Genomic DNA, 11138 nt, shown 5'->3' on the forward strand with positions numbered 1-11138 from the left:
CCTGCCAGGGCACTCCCCCATGACATGCTGACTCCACAGGAAGGGGAACTATTGTCCTCATGCACCAGGCTCTGACTTCTCCAAAGCTGTGGCTGGGTCATGCAGTAGACTTCATCAATATTTAATGGATGCCATTTCCAAAATCCCACCAGTGTCTGTCTCATCTGTCCTCATCTTTGTCAACACCAGGTGACAGCAGACATGAATGAATATTACACATAAGAAATGTAAATTTTCATGTGTTCTTGCTTTATTCCTTTTCACATTTTTTAATGTGAAATACTTCTTCATGATCAAAATGTTTGAAGGTTTCTGTGACAGGTCTCACTGTGCACATCTGCATGGAATAAAATGTATAATCCACTACCTCATAGACTCAAGTGCTGGGTTACAAGAGTATGTTAGTGACTGGAGAGATGGCTCAGAAGTTAAGAGCACTGACTGTTCTTCCAGAGGTCCTGAGTTCAATTCCCAGCAACCACACAGTGGCTCACAACCATCCGTTATGAGATCTGGTGCCATCTTCCTGCGTGCAGGTATATATCCAGGCAAGACACTATGCATAATAATAATACATCTTTAAAAAACAAAACAAAAGCATTGTGCACTACTTTTTCTGGTTGTTTGTTCCTTTTTGATGTGTGTATTTTACATTACAATTTTAAATTACACTTATTTATTACATTGCACTTATTTCTTTAAATTACACTTATATAATAATAATAATACTGAATTACCCTTACTTTTTTCTTTATGTGTGTACATTCACATATGTCACAGCACACGCATGGATGTTAGAAGATAGCTAAGGATGAACTCATTTACATACAGACGGCAGGTTTCTCCTTACACAGTATGGATCAGAGTCAGGCTGAGGGTTGGCAGCAGCGCTTATACACTGATCCATGTCACTAGCTCAGTCTTAGCATCATCACTTTCCTTAGTCCTTCTGATTCGTAAAAAATGCAGTTGCATGGGTCCTGAGGGTCCTGGACCAAGAAAGTTTCCAGCATTATTTGATTTTCATGGGGTGCAGGTTGCTGGTGTGTCCACCCTTCTTCTTAAGGTAGTTTATAGCACTGAGTGGCAGGTGTGGGCAGCTTTTGTGGGCAGCAGTGCATGGCCTTGTCACAGTTGTACATCTTAGGAAACTGGCCAAGGGATGGCTCTATGATGCTACCACACAGGCTCAGCACCGGGTGGAGAGTGGGACTTTTCTTGGACTTTGTCATTGGCCAGGAGTCAGTCATCCTCTATCTTCTGGCAGCAAATGCCAGGTGGGATTCCTTCCTTGTCTTGGATCTGAATTTAATTTTGGTATATGTTTCCTGTCCAGAAAATTCTCCATTTCTTCCAGATTTGCCAATTTTGGGGGGTATGAGCTTTCAAAGTATAACCTGATGGTTCTCTGGATTTCCTCAGCATCTGATGTTATATCCCCCTTTTCATTTCTGATTTTATTAACTTGGATGTTCTTTCTCTGCCTTTTGGTTAGTTTGGATAAAGGTTGTTCTATCTTGTTGATTTTCTCCAAGAACTCTTGTTTCATTGACTCTTTGTGTTGTTTTCTTGGTTTCTCCTTTACTGACTTCAGCCCTCAATTTGATTATTTCTTGGTATCTCATCCACCTGGGTGTGTCTGCTTCTTTATGTTCTAGAGCTTTTGGTTGTAATGTTAAGTCACTAGTGTGAGATTTCTCCCCTTTCTTCATGTAGGCACTTAGTGCTAGGAACTTTGCTCTTACAGACTTACTATTCTCAATGTAGTCACTCGCTTGGCATGACCTGGAGGACCTTGTCAAAGACTTGTATGTTGCTGTCTGTTCAGCCACCTAGATGAAGGGAAAGAGAGCTCTGTAAAGCTATTTTCTTTTCTTTTAATTTTGGTGCTAGGGGTTGATGGCGGGACCTCCATGCATACTCCTCCTCTGAGCCACACCCACTTTATCCTGGAACTTTAAATTTCTAATCTTCCTTTAATAATTTTTAACTGCTGCCATTTTCTTATGCTTATGGCCTTTAATACATTTGTTGTTGTTTTGAGACAGACTGTCGGGGAGCTGGTTATGTAGGCCAGACTGGGCTGGAACTCACAGAAATTCTCCTGCTTCCCCCAGGCATGATTGTCAATGAGGAGAGGTGCTGCCCTCTGCCGGCTGTGCAGTGTAAAGTTGCAGTGTTAGCACCTGGGCTCTGATTTGGCTTTTGTGACTTGGGTTCATTCTCCTTTGTTTGAAGTCTCTAAATCATCGTTCTTCCTGAAAGGTTCAAACCTATGCAAAGCTATGTTATAAGAGGGCTCAGGAATCTGAGAGGTCTATGACTGAGAATCGCTTTGCCATTTGTCTCCTTTGGGGACACTCAGATAATCAGTTTTGGTATGTGATATTGACTTGCTTAGGTGTATTGTATAACAATAAAATGTTGTTTTTTTTTTAAGCAAAAGTCAGTCAGTTCACTAGAGCCTGGTTCCCCTGTTGCTGCAAAAGCCAAAATTCACCCTGAGGTGACTCTGCTTTTGCTTTTTTTATGGAATAGTGCAAAACTGAACACCTACATTTGACATGTTTGCATGAGTTCCATGTGATGAACTTGCCCCAGATGACTGATATTCAAGCATGGCATCTCATCAGTGCTCTCTGACGTGGATGGATTAGATGTAGAGTTCCAGCAGAGACATTACATTTGCTGGTGGATATGAACCCTCCAGGATGTAGGGTCATGATTCTTCTCCAACCTTGCCTCATGGCCTCTACCCATGGCCCTTTGCATGCACCACAATGGCTGACCATATAGCCAGATGGACTCTCCTAGGGTAGTTCTTTTTATTTTTCTTTAAGATTTATTAGCCGGGCGTTGGTGGCGCACGCCTTTAATCCCAGCACTCAGGAGGCAGAGGCAGGCGGATCTCTGTGAGTTCGAGACCAGCCTGGTCTCCAGATCGAGTGCCAGGACAGCCTCCAAAGCTACACAGAGAAACCCTGTTTCGAAAAACAAAACAAAACAAGAAATTTATTTATTTATTGTGTATACATTGTTCTGCCTGCAGGCTAGAAAAGGGCACTAGATCTCAATTGTGGCTGGGAATTGAACTCAGGACCTCTGGAAGAGCAGCTAGTGCTCTTAACTGCTGAGCCAACTCTCCAGCCCTGTTGTGTTACTTCTTTAACCCTGTGTGTCCATTAGAGTTTGCCCAGCTGAGGACGGCTCCTCTTGCTTTTCACAAACAGTTCATGGTAGAATGAAGGGGAGTCTCTGTCTTCAGTACACCTCAGTGGCAGAACATAAGTGGCTCGATGTTGACTGTAGGTTCTATGTCTGTGTGACTCCTGATGCAGTCACACTGTGTCTACTGTTTTTCCGTTTTCAGAAGTGAGTGAGTGATTGTCTCCTCTTTTTCAATTAAGTACAGATCTTTATTACTGACTTTATATTAAATTCCTTTCCACTTGAGGAAACTCATTACCCATCATAAATTCCCTAATGATTGAAGCCTACACACCCACACTCTACCACACATGCACACACAAATACATAAGTTTGAAGGGTGACATATATAATCTAACCTTGAATTCTGCACTAAGGTCATGCTGGTAAGGTCTATCACTCCATCCACATGCTAAGATGTGTTTGTTTCCTGGTAATATACAGTTCAGGATTTTTAGCCTATCCCTAGATGAGAGGAATTTTCCACCAAGCTACATGAGGAAATGAACAGGGCTCTGTTCTGCCCTAAGGAAACCATCAGGCCTTGCTGCACTGACTGAGAAATCTTTATAGAGAGCTGTGTGAGAATAAGAAGGGAGTTAATTGAGTCCAACATTTTTCTTAGTGGAAATCTCACATTGTCCTGCCTGTGAGGACTTGTGTGCCTGTGTCTTTTATACCCTGCCCACTCCCATCCCTCTGGTGTTCAAACCTTCTCTTTCCAGGCCTCCAAAACTTACTATGTTCTTATCCTTCTGGATAAGTTTGTGTCATGCACAGATTTCCTGCAATACCATCTGGGCTTGTCTTCTAAGACAGAATGTTAGAAGTTCACTGGGGACAGACACAGAGAGAGCTGTGTGCACAATGCCATGTTAGTGCCTCCCCAAACAGCTGCTTACAGAGACCAAGGAGATGTCACACTAGGACACAGTCTAACCTTCAGTCCAGAGCATACTTTGGTAATCTAAGGATGGAAAAACTGACAGATGGAAAAACTGGCATGGGACTGTCAGTTTTTCAAAAGTCATAGGACAGATAATTTCTAGGCCAATATTGATGAATTCCTTTTGGGCACCCATCCTGTGAAGATGGGCAGTGGGTTCATTCATTACCTCACACTCTGACAAAGGAAAGCTCAGCTCAATGAGTAACTTTCCATCTGTGGCTCTTTCGGTACACAGCTATTGGAAAGGCATTCAAGACTTGAAATAATTGCTTCATGGTTGGGAATTCTCATCTTTGACCAGCAGCTGCAGAGTGTTACTGGACATTGACCACACCTGTGGTTTTATTCTTGCAGGAAGTGGAAACATCTCGAAACGCACTGTGTCTATGGTTTTGGTATTAGTTCAGGGTGTGAGAACACTCATGATGTGTTCTCCTTTCTTGGACAGAATAAAGCTTACAAGACTATACTGTGACCCACACTGGAGGGTCATGGTCCTTCCCAGGTCACCAATTGTCTGGACATGACTGACGGTCATAGATTACTGTAGAGTTGTAGAAAGAGACAGCATCACCCAGGGCTGGACTGTGATGGTGACTCCTGAGAACAGGACCCTTGCTCTCCTGAGGGCAAGGTTGGTGATACAGCAAGGACACTGTGTGTCCTTTACTTTGTCATCATGAGATACAGTTGTCACTGCTCTCTGAGGAGACAATATTTTATGATGGAAACACTGATATAGACCTGTGCAATCATACCACAGGAACATTTTCTTAAAAATGCTGTTACCATATTTGTAATAGCCAGAACCTGGAAACAACCTAGATGCCCCTCAACTAAAGCACAGATGAACAAACTATGGTAATTTACAAAATGGAGTACTATGCAGCAGTAAAAAAAGATGACCTCATGAAATAGATGGAACCGAAAAGACCATCCTGACTGAGGTAACTCAGACTCAGATGACAAATATGGTGTGTATTCATTCTTAAGTGGATATTAGATGTAAAGCAAAGAAAGCTAGGCTACTATTCCTAATTCCACAGAGGGTATATTACGAGGAGGATCCTAAGAGGGATGCATGGATCTTCCTGGAAAAAGGAAACAGATGACATCTCCTGGGGAAATTGGGGTGAAGATAGAAGGGAGGGGTGGGTATGGGATCATGAAGTTCCTGGATGGTCGAGTTGGGTTAGGATGAGGAGGGAAGTATGAAAGAGAGATCTTGATACAGGATTCTATTATTGTGTTTTGGAGAAACCTGCTGTCAGGGAAACACCCTGGAACGCACCATAAAGACCCCATCTAAGACTCCTAGCTAGCAAATTGAGAGCACGGTGAGAGGGGACAGGGAGCTATGAGAATGAGAAGGGAAGAAGAGGAGGGATGCAGAGGTCATGAGGGAGCAGAAAGGTTGAGTCAGGGGAAGAATAGAAGAAAGGGCATGTGATAGGTAGGGTTTAGTGGGGGGGGTGGTAGGGGAGGACGGGAGGGAGAAGGGAACTGGGTTTGTCATGTAAATCAATCTTGTTTCTAATTCAAATTTAAAAAATCTGAAAAAAAAAGATTCCTAGCTAGCAATAGTTAAGAGGTGGCCTGAACTGGCCCTGAAGTGTAATCAGAGTGGCAACTACTCTAATTGTCAACTTAGAACCTTAATCCATCAATTGATGGACGCAGATGCAGAGATCCACAGCTAAGCATTGGGCTGAGCTCTAGGTGTCCAGCTGAAGAGAGGGAGGAGGAATTATATGAGCAAAGGTATCAAGATCACGATGGGAAACCAACAGACACAGCGGACCTGAGCTTGTGGGAGCTCATGGACTCTGCACCAACAGCTAGGGAGATGGCATTGCACTGACCCTCTGCATCTGGGTGACACTTGTGTGACTTGGTCTGTTTGTGGGGCCCTTTGCAGTGGTGCCATGACCTGTCCCTGATACATGAGCTGTCTCTTTGGATCCTCCTCACTATGGTGTGATAGCTTTCCCAGGCTTGATGCAAGGGGCTTGAGCTTGGTCCTGTCTCAACTTAGTATACCATACTTTCTAGACTCCAATGAGAGGCCTTCTGAGTGGAGGTGGAGGAAGAGTAGATGGGGTAGAAAGGAGATGGGGAGGGAATGGAAGAGGATGGAGGGGGTTTGTGGTTGGTGTGCAAACTAAATAAAATGTATTCAGAAAGAAGAGTTGAGTGTTTATTATTGCACATGTTCAGCATGTGGCTATAAAGTGTCCCTTTCTAATTTGTGCTGATGTGAGAAGTGGAAATAAAGTATCCTGAGGCCAGGGACTCAGTGCTGTGTCACTGTGACTTCTTCTGATGCAGGTGAAGACAAAGGCAACTGCTCACATATTCACAATCGGAACCTATTCTGTACCGAGAGTATCCTTCCCTGATCTCATGGGCCTCAAGTATTCTCAGTGCAGCAGAACTGGTTGCTCCTTCTCTCTCTGATCCTCTGCATGTGAGTCCTTCATTTCTTCTTCCTGTCCATTGGGAAAGAAGTTGGCTTCTTAAGACACCTAGTCATTTTCCTGGTCTTGAAGATGCTTTTGTGAAGATGCAGTCTGACGTTTACAGGGTTGTAAAGCAGCAGAGCCACACTGAGCTCACGACTACAGTTCAGGTGGAGCAGAGCCCTTTCTCCCAGACCTCTGTTTAGTGCAAGAATTGCTCCTTCCTTCTAATAACCATGCAGTGATCATAGTGATTAGTAACCACTGAGAGATTGTCACATTGATTAGTACTAGGCCAGAGAGTGACTGGTTTCACCAAATGGTTCTTTCCTGAGACAGAATCACATCATCGAAGTTACCATGATTGGTAAGTAAATTAGTGGTGACTTTTTACACATAAGAGAGCTAAAGAGAAGGGGAAGTAAAGGCTCTCTAACAGTGGAAGTCAAGTGAATCTAGTGTTATCTCTGCATTCAGGATGGGTAGGTTCCCATCTATATCAGAGGGGAAATCACTCTTAGGAGAGCTTACTCATCAAGGAAGACCAGCAATGAATCTGAGAAGTGAAACTCTCACAGGGTGTTGTGACTCCATCTCACTCTTGTGCAATGCATATGACCTATGCTTTCCTCTTTAAATAAAGGAAATTGTGAGACAAAGGAATATTTTTCTTCATGATGGTCTAGGGAATTAATTGTTATGGCAAGCTGATGGTAGCAGGGACTTATTTGCAACAAATTGTGATAAATCTCCAATACTAATCTGAACCCAGACAAAGTGCCCAGCAGTTTAGTAAGCTGATTGTGAGTTTCCAGTGTGCCCCTAAAAAGGACATGAGCTCATATCCTTGGCAATATCAGTGTTCAGAGGCTGCAGTAGTATTCCCTGGTCTGACTGTCCAAGTGTGAGAGATATAGGTATTCTAAGGATAGATCAGTCATATTGTTCTCTCTCTCTTTCTCTCTCTCTCTCTCTCTCTCTCTCTCTCTCTCTCTCTCTCTCTCTCTCTGTGTGTGTGTGTGTGTGTGTGTGTGTGTGTGTCTGTGTGTGTGTGTGTGTGTGTGTGTGTGTGTGTGTGTGTGTGTGTGTATAAAACTGTATTTTGTGTCCTCAATTTAATTTGCCTTGCGGGAAGAATGGGTTTGCTGGGGGAGAGATTTTCTCTGTTGACTGTGAACATCAGGAAGGGCTTCTGTGGCACTGCTGGAATGGGATCCCTTAGGAAGGATTCAGCATGAATGAGGGTAGGGACGATTGTAGACTGACAGAAGATGGACTGATGGGTTTATAGGAATAGATGAAGTGGTGACAGGGCCTGAAGTGGTGCAGGATGTGGATGGATCAAAAGCATAGACAGATGTCTTGAGCATTCATTGAACTTGGGCTGTGAGGATGTCAATGGACAGTGGCAAAACCATTTCGGGTTGGGATCGTTTGAGGTTAGTATCAGAGTGAGAATGGAAGGATGGAGAAACTGAGGAAGGATGTCCAGTGTTGAGGTTGATTGGAGTATCAAACATGACCATCACTGATAGTGACAGAGAAGGTTTAGAAAGATTGATGCCATCTCTGGGCGACTCACTGGGGAAGCTGACTTTCCTCCTTGCCTGGGTTTGAGGTTTTAACTGGTAGTTTCCATATTGTTCTGAATTCTTCATTTCTGTCACAGGAAGGCCCTCCTACTCCCTCCTATTCCTCTATACCTCCTCACTGTTTTGTTCCTCCTGTTCTTTTTCTATCTGGACCACAGTTCCTGAAAGGACATGGCAGATCCTTTCTCAATGCCCTCGGTACTAATGCTCAGGGGAGCAAACTATCTAACTGCTGTGTAAAGTGCAAGAATATCATTCTCCAAATTTCAAACAGAAGGTGGTAATGATCTCCCTCTGTGCTTCCTTGGAGTACGATGAGGGCAGTGACTCAGGAGCCTTAATATATGGATTCATATGAGAGTGTGGACTGAGATAGGAGGGTGCCTTGGCTAGTTTTTGTCATTTTGACATAGGTTAGAGTCACTTGGGAAATAGGAATCTCAACTGAGGAAGTGATTTGATCAGATTAGACTGTAGTCATATCTGTGGGGCAGTTTCTTGATTAATGATGCTAAGAGATATCAGAGCCTGATGCTACCCCTCACAGAAGTCAGCACAAAGAAGCAAAGTTTTGGACTCTGGACATAGTCACTTTCATTCCCTGATGCCAGCATGTAGTTTTCAGACTTAGGTATAGTAGGAAGGTCTATACTTTCACAGATGCTGGGCACCTCTGTTGGATCTGTCCACTCCTTTCTCTTTTATTTCACTTGGGTGTTGCATGTTCCTCCTCCTCCACCTTCATGAAGAAGTATCTGAAATGTTAGAAAGTTTTGGTATTGATTCAAGTTAGGATAACCATTTCCTTCCTGAGGCAGAGACATTAGATTTTGTTCATCAGCAACCTGTCCCCTTCATCATGCTGCATGACTTAGTGTGAACCAGTGTTGTGCACTAAGTAGAAAGGACCATAGAATGTTTGTGCAGGGTGGTGTCATGGGGCATCCCAGCTCCTGTGTCCCTTCCATTGACTTCCACTGTAGTTCCTGTCATCATCAATTTCTACATTCACACTAGACATAATGTTTCAGGATCAGAGCGTCTATCCTCTCTCCATGGACCTACCAGAGTCAGATGAATGTGTGCCAGGACCAAGTAACATTTCTATGAGAACAGAGTGAGCTGGTATACTGATGGTGTGGACAAGCTTATTCTCCTAAGGTCTGCTCAGCTTCTAGGTGTGGCACATCCTTTTAAATCCAGCAATGTGGAGGCATGGGAATGTGGATATGTGTGATCTGGGACCAACAAGCATAGTCATGGCTCCGTAGAGAAACCTTGTCTAAAAAAAAAAATAAATAAAAAAAATAAAAATAAATAAAAATAAAAATAAAAAGCAAAGAAAATCAAAACAAAATGTTCTGCTCAGGTGGATGGAGAAATTGAGTGACGACTACTCAAATATCTGGACATTCATGTCTAGAGAACGGAACATGTAACCTAAGCTATGCTCTAAGTCCATCATCACCTAACTGTACAGCAAGAAAAAGAAATTAGATAAAACAAAGTATAGGCTAAAACCTCCCAAGAACACAGCTTCAAAATCTATAAAAATATCATTCCTGCACTATGTAAAGACAGTTCTGAACACCATGAAATCTATGACATCTCATTCGTGAGACATTGCTAAGTGTTTTATGATGGCACCACCATGAAAAACATTTACAAGATGTGAAATGTTCACAATGTCCCCTGCTGTTAGCCATGAGAACGTATTATACAATGAAAAGAATACCTCATGGTAAGGTAGCATTTAACCAGTCATGTAAATTCTATTCAACATTAAAACCGTATGATACTGACAAGGTGAAAACAAAAAAACAAAAACAAACAAAAAACATACATAATGGAGACGATTTTGATGAAGAATTAGCATTTACTGGTGTCCCACAATCATTCATCATAGACGCTTACAGGAAAATAGGAACATGGGACCTCCAGAGTTAGAATAAGTTCATGTACAAAAACACTGAAGTTAGCATCATATTGAATTGTGAGAAAGCATACGATTTGCATTATATTCTGAAGAATGTAACAGAATCTTCTCTCTTCACACATTTTCATCTTTGTACTATAAGAATTAGCAAACACAGAAACAGTAGTAAAGTAAATGACCATTCCAAGAATAGGTAAAGAGAGAGAGAGAGAGAGAGAGAGAGAGAGAGAGAGAGAAATAATTTTCATTATCATTGCTTGAAGATAACATGATTGTCTATGAAGAAATTTTGAAGCATTGTGTGATATGTCATCCTAGCAGGATGATTCTAGGATAATAGATCTGCATGTCAATTGCTTTTGCATGTATGAGGGAGATAGGCAGTGAAAATGAAATGAAAAAAACACATCAATGTCATGCAACACTTCCCATCCTTACACTTGTATTGTTACGTTGTTGTTGTCAAGGTGTCTTTGATGGGGATATTTATAGGGCTCAGCAAATGCTGCAAATGAAGACTTGTTTTAAGAAAAATCTTTTAAAGTACTGCCCACACTATCTTGCCAGAGAGTCCTTGTTAGACCAGTGTGACAATGTTGACTTTATATTTAAGAAGCCACTCTATGAGGAACATGTGTTGAAAGATGGAAAGTTTGGAGGGTGATGGAGAGTTTTGGGGCATCACAGGCAGAATGACTGTGAGTTTACTCATCATTTTTTATATTGAGGCATCTTCTTTATGTGTAGCCCAACAGACAGAGGCTCCTGCTGTAGAGAACATGGCAATTTATAAAAATGGAAAATGGGGCTGGAGAGATGGCTCAGAGGTTAAGAGCACCAACTGTTCTTCCAGCGGTCCTGAGTTCAATTCCCAGCAACCACATGGTGGCTCACAACCATCCGTTATGAGATCTGGTGCCCTCTTCTGGTGTGCAGATAGACATGGAAGCAGAATGTTGTATACATAATAAATAAATAAAATCTTTAATAAAAGT

This window comes from Cricetulus griseus, chromosome 9, assembly GCF_003668045.3.
Source record: "Cricetulus griseus strain 17A/GY chromosome 9, alternate assembly CriGri-PICRH-1.0, whole genome shotgun sequence".
In the NCBI taxonomy this organism is placed as follows: domain Eukaryota; kingdom Metazoa; phylum Chordata; class Mammalia; order Rodentia; family Cricetidae; genus Cricetulus; species Cricetulus griseus.